General features: G+C 34.2%; 1 pseudogene; it reads left to right on the forward strand.

The window, feature by feature from the left end:
- Positions 1–1,655: 1,655 nt before the first annotated feature.
- Positions 1,656–2,065, forward strand: LOC123235070 (annotated as a pseudogene).
- The last annotated feature ends 10,929 nt before the right edge of the window (positions 2,066–12,994 follow it).

Consider the following 12,994-nt stretch of genomic DNA (forward strand, 5'->3'; position numbering starts at 1 on the left):
AGAAAAATATCCTCAATTATTAATTTATTAATTATTTGATTTATTAATTAATTTCCATTTTGAAAATCCTGAAAACCAAATGAGAGATTAAAAAAATTAAAATGTAAAAAGCCATTGAATTAATAGATAACAAAAGAGTTGGTTTTATTTTTTAAAGCAGTTAAATAAACTGTAGATGAATTTGATAAAAAAAAAAAAGAAAAAAGTTCATCCTTCACTATATCTCGACTCACTTATCATGGCTTCACTATATCATGAGTTTTTTTGGTTGTTTGTTTTGTTTTTAATGTATCTAATTCTGTATCATGGAGTTTTCACTATATAGCAGGATCTTACAGAAGAATACCAAAGTGTTCACAATGGAAATTCAATACTGTATGCCACTACTGCTTGTGCAAGTTTGTCAACATGAAATTTTTCACAGCACAGTATCAGGTGAAGGAATGAAAGTGACCAACCACAGCGCTGTGTTCTGTATCGTGGGCTCTGATTGGCTCAGTGTTTATAAGTGTCAGAAAAGTTAATAAAACTGTGGGAAAGGTTTGTAGGAGTGTGGGAAGGGTTTGTAAAGCCTTAAATATATAAATAATAAAATAAATATAATGCTGCTACTTCTTGGGTTTTCACCTATCTTGGGGAGGTCCTCTGGAATGTAACTGCTATGATAGATGAGGCTTCACTGTACTAGTAACAAAAATGAAAGGGTGATTTCAACACCAATGAAAAGCAAATTAAAATAATTATTAGGAGATGTTTTGCATAGTTAAATGTCAATAAAGATGGCTAGGCAAAATTGATAAGTATATGTGTTGCTCAAATTAAGAGAAGAAAATGAATATTTAACCCTTTCTCAGAAAAGGAAATTGAAGAAGTCCTTGAATAAACTCTCTAAGACAAAATTTCTAAGGCCTCATGGACTCAAAAATGAATTCTACCAAACATTTAAAAGAACAACTATTTCCAATAACATTTAAATGATTTTGAAAAATAGGTGGAGAAAGAATTTTATCCAATTTCTTTTACGACACAAATATATTGCTTATAGCTAAACCAAGAAGAGTCAGCAAAAACAAAGAACAGTACAGACCAATTTCCTTAATGAATGTTGATGCAAAAAAATTAAATAAAATATTAGCAAGGAGATTAAGGCAATAATTCACAAGATAAACTATTACCAGATGGGTTTTATACCAGGAATAAAGCAGATGTTTTAATATTAGGAAAATGGCTAGCATAATTGAACATATCAATAAAAAACCAACAACAATCAAAAGATTATTTCAATAGGTGGAAAAAAGCTTCTGACAAAATACAACGCCTATTTCTATTAAAAAGACTAGAGAGCTTTGGAATGGAATTTTCCTTAAAATAATAAATAGTATTTCTCTTTTATTACTATTATTTATAACAATTTTAGCAAAGTTATAGAATATTAAACAAACCCATACAAACCATCTATATTTCTATATACTATCAAAAAAGTCCAATAGCAAGAAAGAAAATTACCATTTAAAATAACTGGATAACATAAAATACCTGGATGGTCTTCCTATTTGAACACAATTGCAAAACAAAATCTTCCTCCAAAGAGCTATGATGTAATAAATTAAAATGAATTCTAGACTCAGCAACATTTTTTTTCCTTCTGCTAAACCATGGCTCATACTAAGCAAACCACTTGAAAATCTACTGGAGGAAAAATTCTTAGAAAGCAGCTCACTAGTAAAGCAGCTCAGAAAAGTTTTCCCACCACTGGCGGCATGAAGAAGTCTCACTGCTACTGGCCTGGCACTGTGGCCCTGTGAGAGATTCACTGCTAACAAAAGTCCACCAAGTTCCTTGTTCGGAAGCTGCCCTTCCAACTTCTCTGCATGAGATTGCACAAGATTTTAAGACAGATCTTGGCTTCCAGAGCTTTGCAGTGATGGCCTTGCCAGAAGTGACTGAAGCCTATCTCGTGGGACTGTTTGAGAGCACTAATCTATGCACCATCCATGCCAAGCTGGTGACCATCAAGCCCAAGGAAATCCAGCTGGCTCACCTCATCCGCAGGGAGAGGGCTTAAAACTGCTGACGGAGCTGTCAACTTTTACAAAAGCTTTTCTTAGAGCCACAAAAAGAAAAAAGAAAGAATTCTAAAGCAGAATAACCCACAAAAGACAAGAAATAATTTTTTCAGCCCAGAACAATCAAGAGTAGTGGCAGGAGAAATCTAGTGCATAGGAGTATAAGTAAAACTCAGTGAAACAGGGCAATCCCCATGGAGGCAACAGGCTTTGGACATAACTGAAGCAAAAGTAAAGGCTTCCTGAACTCTCAGAAACAGATGGTAAGGAGAATTGGACAACTTTGCAGATGAAGGTTACAGGGGACCCTTGTTGGCTCTGTGTGCAAGCCTTTTGTCCCATAGCACATACACAGAACAAGTCACAATCCTGGTGTGCAATCATAGGCTGAGGTAGAGTAGCAGGATACACTAGCACTTGCAGCCAAAAGGGACCCTGGTCAAAGTTCCAAGTGGTAAAAGAGTATTTGGTTTTACTCACATGCCTCACAGAGCACATGCCTGGAGAGTATTAAACACACCTCTCCTTATATTATACCATCTTAGAAGAACGGAAAACAGAGAAATACCCAATACCAACTTTGAAAGCAGCTGCAAAAACAACATGAACCTTTATCCTTAACCACAGGTACAGAATCAAACTTTAACTCTTAAAAAAAAAACTAAAAGAAAAGAAAAATAAGGAAAGTGAGCAAAGAACAAAAAAGAACAACATCGAAAGTCATTTGGGTGACAGATCAGAGTCAAACTCAGAAGAAGACAATAAAGTCAATGCTGCTATATCCAAAGCCTCCAAGAAAAACATGAATTGGCTTCAAGCCTAAAAAGAATTAATACACACACTCAAAAAAAGGATTTTAAAAATTATATAAGAAAGGTATAAGGAAATTGGAGAAAGAATTGAGAATGATGCAGGAAAAACATGAAATAAAAGATAACAAGATGTAGGAAGAAAGCATTAAAAATACTGATGAAATGAATACTTAAAAAAAAAAAAAACAGAATAGGCCAATTGGTAAAAGAGGCTCAAAAATCCAAAGAAGAGAAGAAATTTTAAAAAGCAGAATTGACTAAATGGATAAATATGAGAAAATATAATGAAGAGAAAAACTTCTAGAAAGACAGAATTGACCCTTTGGGAAAAGAGCTACAAAAATTCACTGAGGAAATGAACTCTTTACCGAGTTTAATTGTCCAAATGGAAAAAGGAGGTTCAAAAGCTAACTCAAGAGAATCATGTCTTAAAAATTGGAATTGGGCAAGTGGAAACTAATGACTACATGAGACATTAAGAAAACAATCAAAACAAAGTCAAAAGAGTAAAAAATAGAAGGAAATATGAAATATCTCATGGGAAAAATATTGGAAAATAAGTTCAGGAGAAATAATTTAAGAGTTATTGGACTACCTGAAAATCCTAATTTAAAAAAAAAAAGAGCTTAGACATCATCTTACAGAAATCATCAAAGAAAAATACTGGCATTCTAGGACAAAATGAAAGGGTGAAAAGTTTTTTTTTTGGGGGGGGGGTGGAGGGTTCAATATATTAAACAATGGTTGCCAGAGGATTGAACTGTTATCAATCCTCAATTAAGAATAATCTCAAGTCAAAATTGACTTTTATGGAAGTTTATTTACAATTAAGAAGAGAGAGAAGATATAAGGAAATTAGAATCTAACCCAGTAGGTAATTTATTATGATCCTCTGATTAATCCAGGTAGATCTAATTAACCCTCAGCCAAGAGTCAGGCACAGGAGGTGAATGAAACTTTGCTTCATTCACGGAATCTATTAAAATAAGTTCCTTAAGAGAAGTTCAGAAAGATTCACTCAGTCTTTAAATTCACCAAGGTTTTAGCGTTCTAGCAAGCAAGCACTACTCCACAAACCAGGAAAACTAGAAGACCTCCTTTACTGGCCTCCCTCTTCACCAGAAACACCTCTCACTCACTCAACTCCCTCTTTTTAAAGGGGTCACTCTTGTGTCACTTTCTGTGCCTCCTCCTACTTTGTGTGTCCAATCACAATAGACACTTCTTGTAGTACACCTAGGGGGCAGTCAGTTGATTCTGATTCCTCACCCAATCTAGCACCCATGGGTTAAGGACCTCCCAGAATTGGAGGTGCTCTCACCTTTGGTGATTCAATCTAAAGATGGGCAGTGTAGATCTAATCCAACTATCACACAAAGAGCAAAATGGAAACAGAAAGAATTCCCTCATTATCTCCCAAAAGACATCCTAAAAGGACAATTCCCAAGAATATCATAGACAAATTTCAAAACTCTCAGGTCAAGGAGGAAATAATCCAAGCTACAAAAACAAAAATCACATACACACACATATGTGGGTACATATACCCACAAAAACACACAAAAAATAATAATTCAATTATTGTGATGCCACAGTCAGGATAACACAAGATTACCAGCTTCTATATTTAAGAGAGTTTGGAATATGATATTCCAGAGGGAAAGGAACTATAACGTCAACCAAGAGACCCAGAAAAACTGAGCATAATTCTTCAGGAGAGATAATGAATAATCAATAAATAGAGAACTTTCAAGTATTCCTGATGGAAAGACCAGAGCTGAATGGAAAATTTGACTCTCCAATTTAAGACTCAAGACATGCAAATAAAACAATTTTGAGGTACGATACCACACCTATCAGATTAACTACTATGACAAAAATAGACAATGACAATGTGGAGGGGATATTGGAAATCTTAGACATGAAGGCATTGTTTGGGGAGTTGCAAACTGCTTCAGTTATTCAGGAGAGCAATTTGAAACTCTGCCCAAAACGCTACAAAACACTACATACTCTTTGACCCAGCAATAACATATCTCGATTGGTATCCCAAAGAGATTTTAAAAAGGTGGGGTAAGGACCTATATGAGATTGCTTACTATCTCAAGGAGGTTAGGGTTTTTGAAAAGGGAAGAAGGGGGAGATGGAGAGAATTTGAGACTCATTATTCCCTGAAAATTGAAAACTATTTTTACATGTATTTGGGAGGATTTAATTAAATTTAAAAATATTAATTATGCATAGTGGTCAAAGCCAATAAAATTAAAATACTACATAACATTATATGATATGATATAACATAATGTAATATGTAAATTAATTTAGGTAGGATTCTAATTTTCTCATAAAATGTAATATATTACAATAATATAAAATATATAATAATTTACATAGAATTTTGATTCTAGAGAATATTGATTTGACCAATCTATAAGAAATCGATATTTTTTTAATTGATATGGCTATTTGTGTGAAAAGTATTATATAATTTTATTCATATAGTACTTAGATTTATCTTGGCAGGTAGACTCCCAAATATATTATGTTGTCTATAGAAAATGTAAATGGAAATTCGCTTTATTCTGAACTTTGTTGGTAGTATATAAAAATACTGATGATTTACATGTGTTTAATTATTATGCTGCAACCTTCCTAAAGTTGTTAATTGTTTAACCTATATTTTTCACTGGCTTTTTAGGGTTCTCCTACAATACTATCATGTTATCCACAAAGTATGATAGGTTTTTTTTTAAGCACCTATTGCAATACCATCAATTTCTTTTCATTTTCTTATTGTTGTAGCTAGCATTCCTCATATAATATTGAATAATAATGATGATTATGGGCCCCCTACATTCTCTTAAATTACCTTATGATGATTCTCTTGAGTTCTGTCTTTGGGCAGCAAACACTCTGTTTAAGTCTGTTTTTTTCTTGATGAATGTTTGGAAGTCCTCGATTTTATTGAATGACCATACTTTCCCCAGCAATAATATAGTTAGTTTTGTTGGATAGCTGATTCTTGATTGCAGACCCAGTTATCTTGCTTTCCAGAAAATTGTGTTCCATGCCTTCTGGTCCTTCAATGTAGATGCAACCAGATCCTTTGTTATTCTAACTGTGGCTCCCTGTTATCCGAATGACTTCTTTTTAGCAGCTTTTAATATTTTATCTTTGGTCTGGTAGTTTTTGAATTTGGCTATAATATTCTTGGAAGTTGTCAGTTGTGAATTAAATGTAGGAGGTAATCTGTGGATTCTATCAATTTCCACTTTTCCCTCTTGTTCAAGAATTTCAGAGCAATTGTCTCTGATAATTTCTTGTAGGATGCTATCTAAACTTTTTCTTTTATCATGATGTTCTGGTAAAACAATAATTCTGAAGTTCTCTCTTCTAGCTCTGTTCTCCAGATTTTTGGTTGAATCAATGAGGTGTTTCATATTCTCCTCAAATTTTTCATTTTTTTAAAATTTTGTTTAATATATTCTTGCTGCCTTGTGAAGTCATTTGCTTCTAGTTGTTGAGTTCTGTTTTTTAAAGACTGAATTTCATTCCTGGCTTTTTGGTCATCCTTCTCCTTCTGGTCTGATTTTCATTGTAGATCTTTTGCCTTCTTTACTTCATTTTTAAGATGGCCAATTCTGGCTTTTAAGACTTTATTTTCTTGTTTTAGTTCATGTTTTCCTTTTTACAAATTGTCTTTAGCCTCTCTTGCATCTCTTGCTTGCTTTTTGAGTTCCTGAAATTCTCGAGTTGAGATCTTCCAAAGCCTGTGTCCAATTCGCTAGAACTTCTTCTTCTATTTCATTTGCTCTCTTTTCACTTCCTTGAAAGAAGCTGTCAATTGTCATTTCTTTTCTCTTTTTCTGTTGTGTACTCATATTTTTTTCTTTTCTGTTCTACTAGTTTGAGCAGATATATTTAATGATCTTTGATGAAAGATCTTCCCCCAGCTGCCAATGGAGATTTGTAGTTACCTTTTCTGCCCTCTGAAGACTTCTTGTCTAATTGATGGTATTAAACCTATTTTGATTGGATTATTCTGTACTGCTTAATCTGCCCTAAGGCTAAAACATCGAAAGGAGAAAAAAAGAAAAAAAAAGTGGGGGGACAAAAAGGAATGTTTTCATTGAGCTAAGCTGTCCAGCAGTAGGATCCCCCTGTGCTGTCCTTGTGTTTGATATGTTCTTTTTTTCCTCCTGAAGTCCTTTGTTCTCTCTCTCAGTGTGACAAAGCTAAGTGGTGAGGTCTGAGGTTTTGCTCTCTCTAAGCTGCCATCTTCTGAGTGTTTTTGCTATGTTTCTTTGGCTTTCTCCTCTAGTCACCTCTGCAGTGCCAGCAAGGCCCTCTCTCTGGGCAGGTGAGCCCGCCCTCCCTGAGATTTCAGGGTCCGCTGGAGACTCCACAGAGCACATGGGGGAGAAGTCCTGGGATTCCCCTTCTATCCCCTAAGACCCAGTAGTTCAAGAATTCAAGCCTTTTTCTTGGCTACCTCTTTATCTGTCCAGCAGTAGGGTTCCCCCTGCTATATCCCATTGTTAGATTTGGTCCTCTTTCTTGAAGTGCATTAATTTTTATCTCAGTGTGGAAGGGTGCAGAGGTTTTAAGATTGGCTCTGTCTAAGCTGCCATCTTCCCAGTATTCCTCCCTTGATATTCTTGACCTTTTGTTCTTTCTGATGAATTTTGAGATTATTTTTTCTAGTTCCATAAATTAGTCTTTTGGTAGTTTTATATGTATAACACTGAATAAATGAATTAATTTAGGTTGGATTGTCATTTTTATTATATTAGCTTAGCCTGAGCAATTAATGTTTTTCTAATTGTTTAGATCTAACTTTATGTGTGTGAAAAGTTTTTTTATAGTTTTGTTTGTATAATTCCTGTATTCATCTTGGCAGATAGATTCCAGAATATTTTACATTGTGTAGAGCAGTGATGGGCAAACTACAGCCTCCTGAAATGTTCTATCCCCTTCTGCTGACATTATTCCTAATCTGACAAAAACAATGAGTAGGATTCAATAAAATGAAACTTCGAAAGAGTTGCCTTAGAAACAGACTGACGGATGAGCATTTCCTTTCCTTTGGCCCCCTCTTTAAAAAGTTTTCCCATCACTAACCTAGAATGATTTTAAAAGGAGTTTCTCTTTCTAACTCTTGCTGCCAATTTTTGTTGGAAATACATAGAAATACTCATAATTTATGTGGGTTTATTTTGTTATCCTGCAACTTTGCTAAAGTTATTAATTATTTCAACTAGCTTTTTAGTTGATTTTCTGGGATTCTCTAAATATACCATCATATCATCCATAAAGAATAATAGTATAGTTTCTTCACTGCCTTTAATTTCATCAATTCCTTTTTTCTTCTCTAATTGCTGTGGCTAGAATTTCAAGTTCAACATTAAATAATAACGGTGATAATGAGTATTTTTGCTTCACTCCTGATCTTATTTGGAAGGCTTCTGACTTATCCCCATTGCAGATGATACTTGTTGTTGGTTTTAAATAAATACAATTCATTATTTTGAAGGAAGGCCACTTTGTTCCTATGCCTTCTAGTGTTTCCCTTAAGAATGGGTACTGATGGGGACAGCTGGGTAGCTCAGTGGATTGGGAATCGGTCTAGAGATGGGAGGTCCTGGTTTCAGATCTGGCCTCAGACACTTCCCAGGTGTGTGACCATGGGCAGGTCACTTGACCCCCATTGCCCACCCTTGCCACTCTTCCACCTAGGAGCCAATGCACAGAAGTTAAGGGTTTAAGAAATAAAAAATAATTAAAAATATGGGTACTGAATGTTGTCAAAGGCTTTTTCTTCATCTATTGAGATAATAATGTGATTTCTTTTAGTATGATTATTGATATGTTCAATTATGCTCATAGTTTTCCTAATATTAAACCAATCTTACATTCCTGGTACAAATTTCACCTGGTCCTAGTGAATTATCCTTGTGTTATATTTCTATAGTCTCTTTGCTAGTATTTTATTTAAGGTTTTTGCATCTATGTTCATTAAGGAGATTAGTTTATAATTTTCTTTCTCTGTTTTTGGTCTTTCTGGCTTAGGTATTAGTACCAAATTTATGTCATAAAAAAATTTGGTAGAACTCCTTCCTTGCTTATTTTACAAAATAGTTTGTATAGTATTGGGATTAATTGTTCTTTAAATGTTTGATAGAGATCATGTGGTTCAATTAATATATGATTGGAGTTTTGGTTTTAAAAGATCATTCTATTACAGATATGAATAATATGGAAACAGGTTTTGAACAATAATTCATGTATCAACCAGTGGAATTGCTTTTCGTCTCTGAGAGGAGGGAAGGAAGAAGGGTGGGAAAAAGTTGTCAAATGACTAAAGAGTGAAAACTGAAGGAGAGGTCTTTTAATTCTAAATAAGCCATTAATAACTATAGCTTGCACATACATTCGTTTCTGTTTAGTCATTTCAATCCTGTCCAATATTTGTTAACCCATTTGCAGTTATCTTGGCAAAGATACAGTACTGGTTTGTCATTTCTTGCCTTAGCTCATTTTCCGGATGAGATGAGGAAACTGAAGCAAAAAGGGTAAAGTTACTTGCCCAGGGTCACACAGCTATTATGTATCTAAGGCCAAATTTGTATTCAGTCTTTCTGACTCCAGGCTGTGTATTCCATACACTCTGCCAAAGAGCTGCCCAGTAGAGGTTCATATTGCCTTACAGTTTATGAAATAATGTACATATATTGCCTCATGTGAAGTCTACAACCACCATGTAAGGTAGAATTACTGAGGAATTATTAAACCTTTTTGAAAAAACGAAGAAACTGAAGTCTGGAAAAATAAAATGACTTTCATAAGGTCAGACATGGTAAGTGGCAAGGTCAAGATTCAAATCCATGTCTCTTCTTTTCAGATATAACTTTTTAAGTAGCTGTGACTTATTTAGATATAATGAATAGATAAGGAGGAACATTTGGTTTATTTAAAATACCCTACCTCTGAGAAATAATTATATTCATATATAGTACAAGTAATGTTTATCAAGGAGTAGAAAATTCGTATACTAACACAATCCTCAACTAATTAAATAATCATTATAATTACCTATTTTATTATGGGCTATTAGTGCATCAAAAGAAAATATTTCATTTTTTCAAGTGATTTTAATCAAAAGAAAAAGCACATCCAATTTATTACTCTTTCTGATTCCACAGATATACGTTTTGTGGCACATTTATCTTAGACAATCTAAATCATTCTGCTTAGAATCAACCATTGTCATGGGGAACAACTATGAAATGCCCAATGATTTCACTTATTCCTCTAGGGATAAGGCAGAGGCTCAGACCAATTCCTTTTCACAAAATTCAACTTTCTCTCACACACTCAAACTTCGAATGCCTCCAGGGTTTTATTTATCTAGTTCAAATTCTAGAAAAAATCAATAGTTGCTCCCTAAACTCTACCCATCTGTTTTGGGAGATGGAGTAGAGAAATAGAGGTCTCAGTGGGCTAATATAACACTTGGAAAACCATGTGTAAGGGAAAGCGTTCCAGAATACTCACTCATTGTATCTGTATTCTTCCATGCAACACAAAGACTAACTTGGGTTTAATCCTTGTTCCATCGATTAATCAGTTCTATGTAAACACAAAAGGCATGTGGCAAGTTTTAGGTCTATTGGTAGTAAATGTCATTCTTTCCTCCCCTAAAACACTTTTGTCTAAGTGTTGCCTCTGTATTCATGATCCCTCTATATATCATGAGGGATTTAACATGATTGCCTAGCCCTAGATAACAAAAGCTGTTTCTAAGAGGCAGATTTCTGCTCATTAGAAGAAAGTGTGATTAAAAATTAAAGATAGTATGATATAAAAATTGGCCCTGGATTTGAATCATGAATTTCCACTTATAAACCTGATGACTTTGGACAAGTCATTTCATTTTGTTGAGCCTTATTTTCCTCATCTATAATATAAAGGAAATTGTATTAGATATATTCGCTTCCTTTGAGATAAAAATCTATGATCCTATGGAGCTATGAATCACTCATATATGTGAATGGAAATACACTAGCCAGTTGTGATTCTCTCTTCTCTGGATATCTGCAGTCATGTCTAGTTGACTACTTGTCAGGGATATTATCAAAGAGTTTCCAGATCAGGAAGAGAATGGATGGATTAGCAGATCATTAGGATCTCTTCTAGATCTGAGAATCTATAACTTCTGTCTTTTAGGTCCATGCAGGTGAATATTATAGAATTATCAAACATTAGAGATTATTTAGGCCAACCACCTCACTTTACAGATGAAGAAACCAAAGTTTGAAAAAGTGGGTGTGATTTGCTTAATGTTATCTAAGATCTAGAATTCAATCATAGGTTTTCTGCCTAGTCCAGTGCATATACTCACTCATGTCTAAAGAATCATTGAATTATGTCTGATCCGGTGGCAGAGAGACAAAACCAATGATGGTGTACAAAATCTAGAAATAGATTTTTCATTTACCTTTGGGAAAGAATTATATAAGAACTAATAGCAATGGTTATCATGAGCAGAATTTGTTGACTTAGTCCACAGAGTGGTCCCCTGCTATCTAGAGCTTTTACTTAGGGGTATTTACATTGACTTTATTTTATTCACTTGGGAAAATACATAGGTTTATATTTTTACCAGCCCCTTTGCATTTAAATCCTTCATGAAGCATCTGGTAATGACAATTCAATTGCTTTAGCTAAAATGCTTACAATTCCTTGAGGGAACCAGGCCTTTTAAGTCCATTTGCTTATTTCTTCCACCCACCTTTTTGGGGGAGTAATAAAACTGTTGATAGATGTACTGACTCTAAGATCAGGAGAAATTGTTTTTATTTGAAAAGTGATTTTAGACACATTTTCTTACTGTAGGGATAGAAGAACATATGACTCATTTCCTTATTATTTAAGATCAAATCCCAATTACAAAGTGTTTCTCAAGTGGGCTTCAGAACTTTTCAGGGATAACTTCAAAGGGCTATGTCTGAAGAATTAGAGATGGTTTGTTTTTTATAGAAGAATGCTGAGGTCAGATAGGGAACACGATTGGAACTCTGATTTTATTGTTATAGAGAACTCCCTGAAGTGAAAACTCCCTCTACTAATTCAGTTTGGCACTTCCTCTAAAAGTAATAGTTGTAGAGATTTGCTGGAAGCATTGAGAACTTAAAATGATTTCTCAGGATAACATAAGCAGGAAGAATAAGAAGTAGAATTTGAAGTCAGATCTTTCAGGTTCTAGAAACAGCTCTCTATCCCCAGAGGCCTCACTTTTGAGGACATATGTGGCCCTGAAAAAGTCCTGAATGCTTCCCAAAACAGATTAAAATATGATTTAAAGTTTTAAAGAAATAAATAAAATATGTAGATATGTAATTTGTAGTTTTTCAAGTAAATATGAAGCCAGTAGAGCTATTTCTATTTGAGTTCAATACTACTCCATTATACTATGCTGACTTCATTTAACTTTAAGAGATGAAACTATTTTAAATATTACATAATAAATATATGCATGTAAGATGCATACTTTAATTAAAACACTCTTCCAATACTTACTTTGGCTTAGGGTAACCCTTGGCAACCTATTGTGGTAAGATATTCAGTTTCAATTGCATAGCACACTGTAAATACATCCTATAATAAATCATTCAAACTCAATACAGAGAGAGGAATTCTAAGGCTATAAAACAGGTAAGGAAGTTTTGGAAGGAAGTTCATGAAGATCATCTATGAAGGAGCAGCCACATTGGTTAAATTCAGAAATGTTTAACTGGCAAACATTTTAAGACTTGTGCATTCTTTTGGGCAATTCTACCCAGAGATCTCAGATCAAACCACCAAATATTTGTATAATACTTATTATGTTCAAGTGATGATGAAAGTTGGAATGATGAGAATATAGAATTCTAAACATTTGTCTGCTGTCTCTAAAACACTTAAAATCTAGTCAGGAAGAAAATTGCAAAAATAACAATTGGTTGAGGTGAATTGAATTGAATTAGCATAGACTTGGGGAAAATAATTAAAGAGTTATATAAGGTGTGAATAATGGTTTAATATAACAGAACTGCTGGTCTCCAGGAAATTCAGTGG

The sequence above is a fragment of the Gracilinanus agilis genome, chromosome 2 (assembly GCF_016433145.1).
Source record: "Gracilinanus agilis isolate LMUSP501 chromosome 2, AgileGrace, whole genome shotgun sequence".
NCBI lineage: Eukaryota > Metazoa > Chordata > Mammalia > Didelphimorphia > Didelphidae > Gracilinanus > Gracilinanus agilis.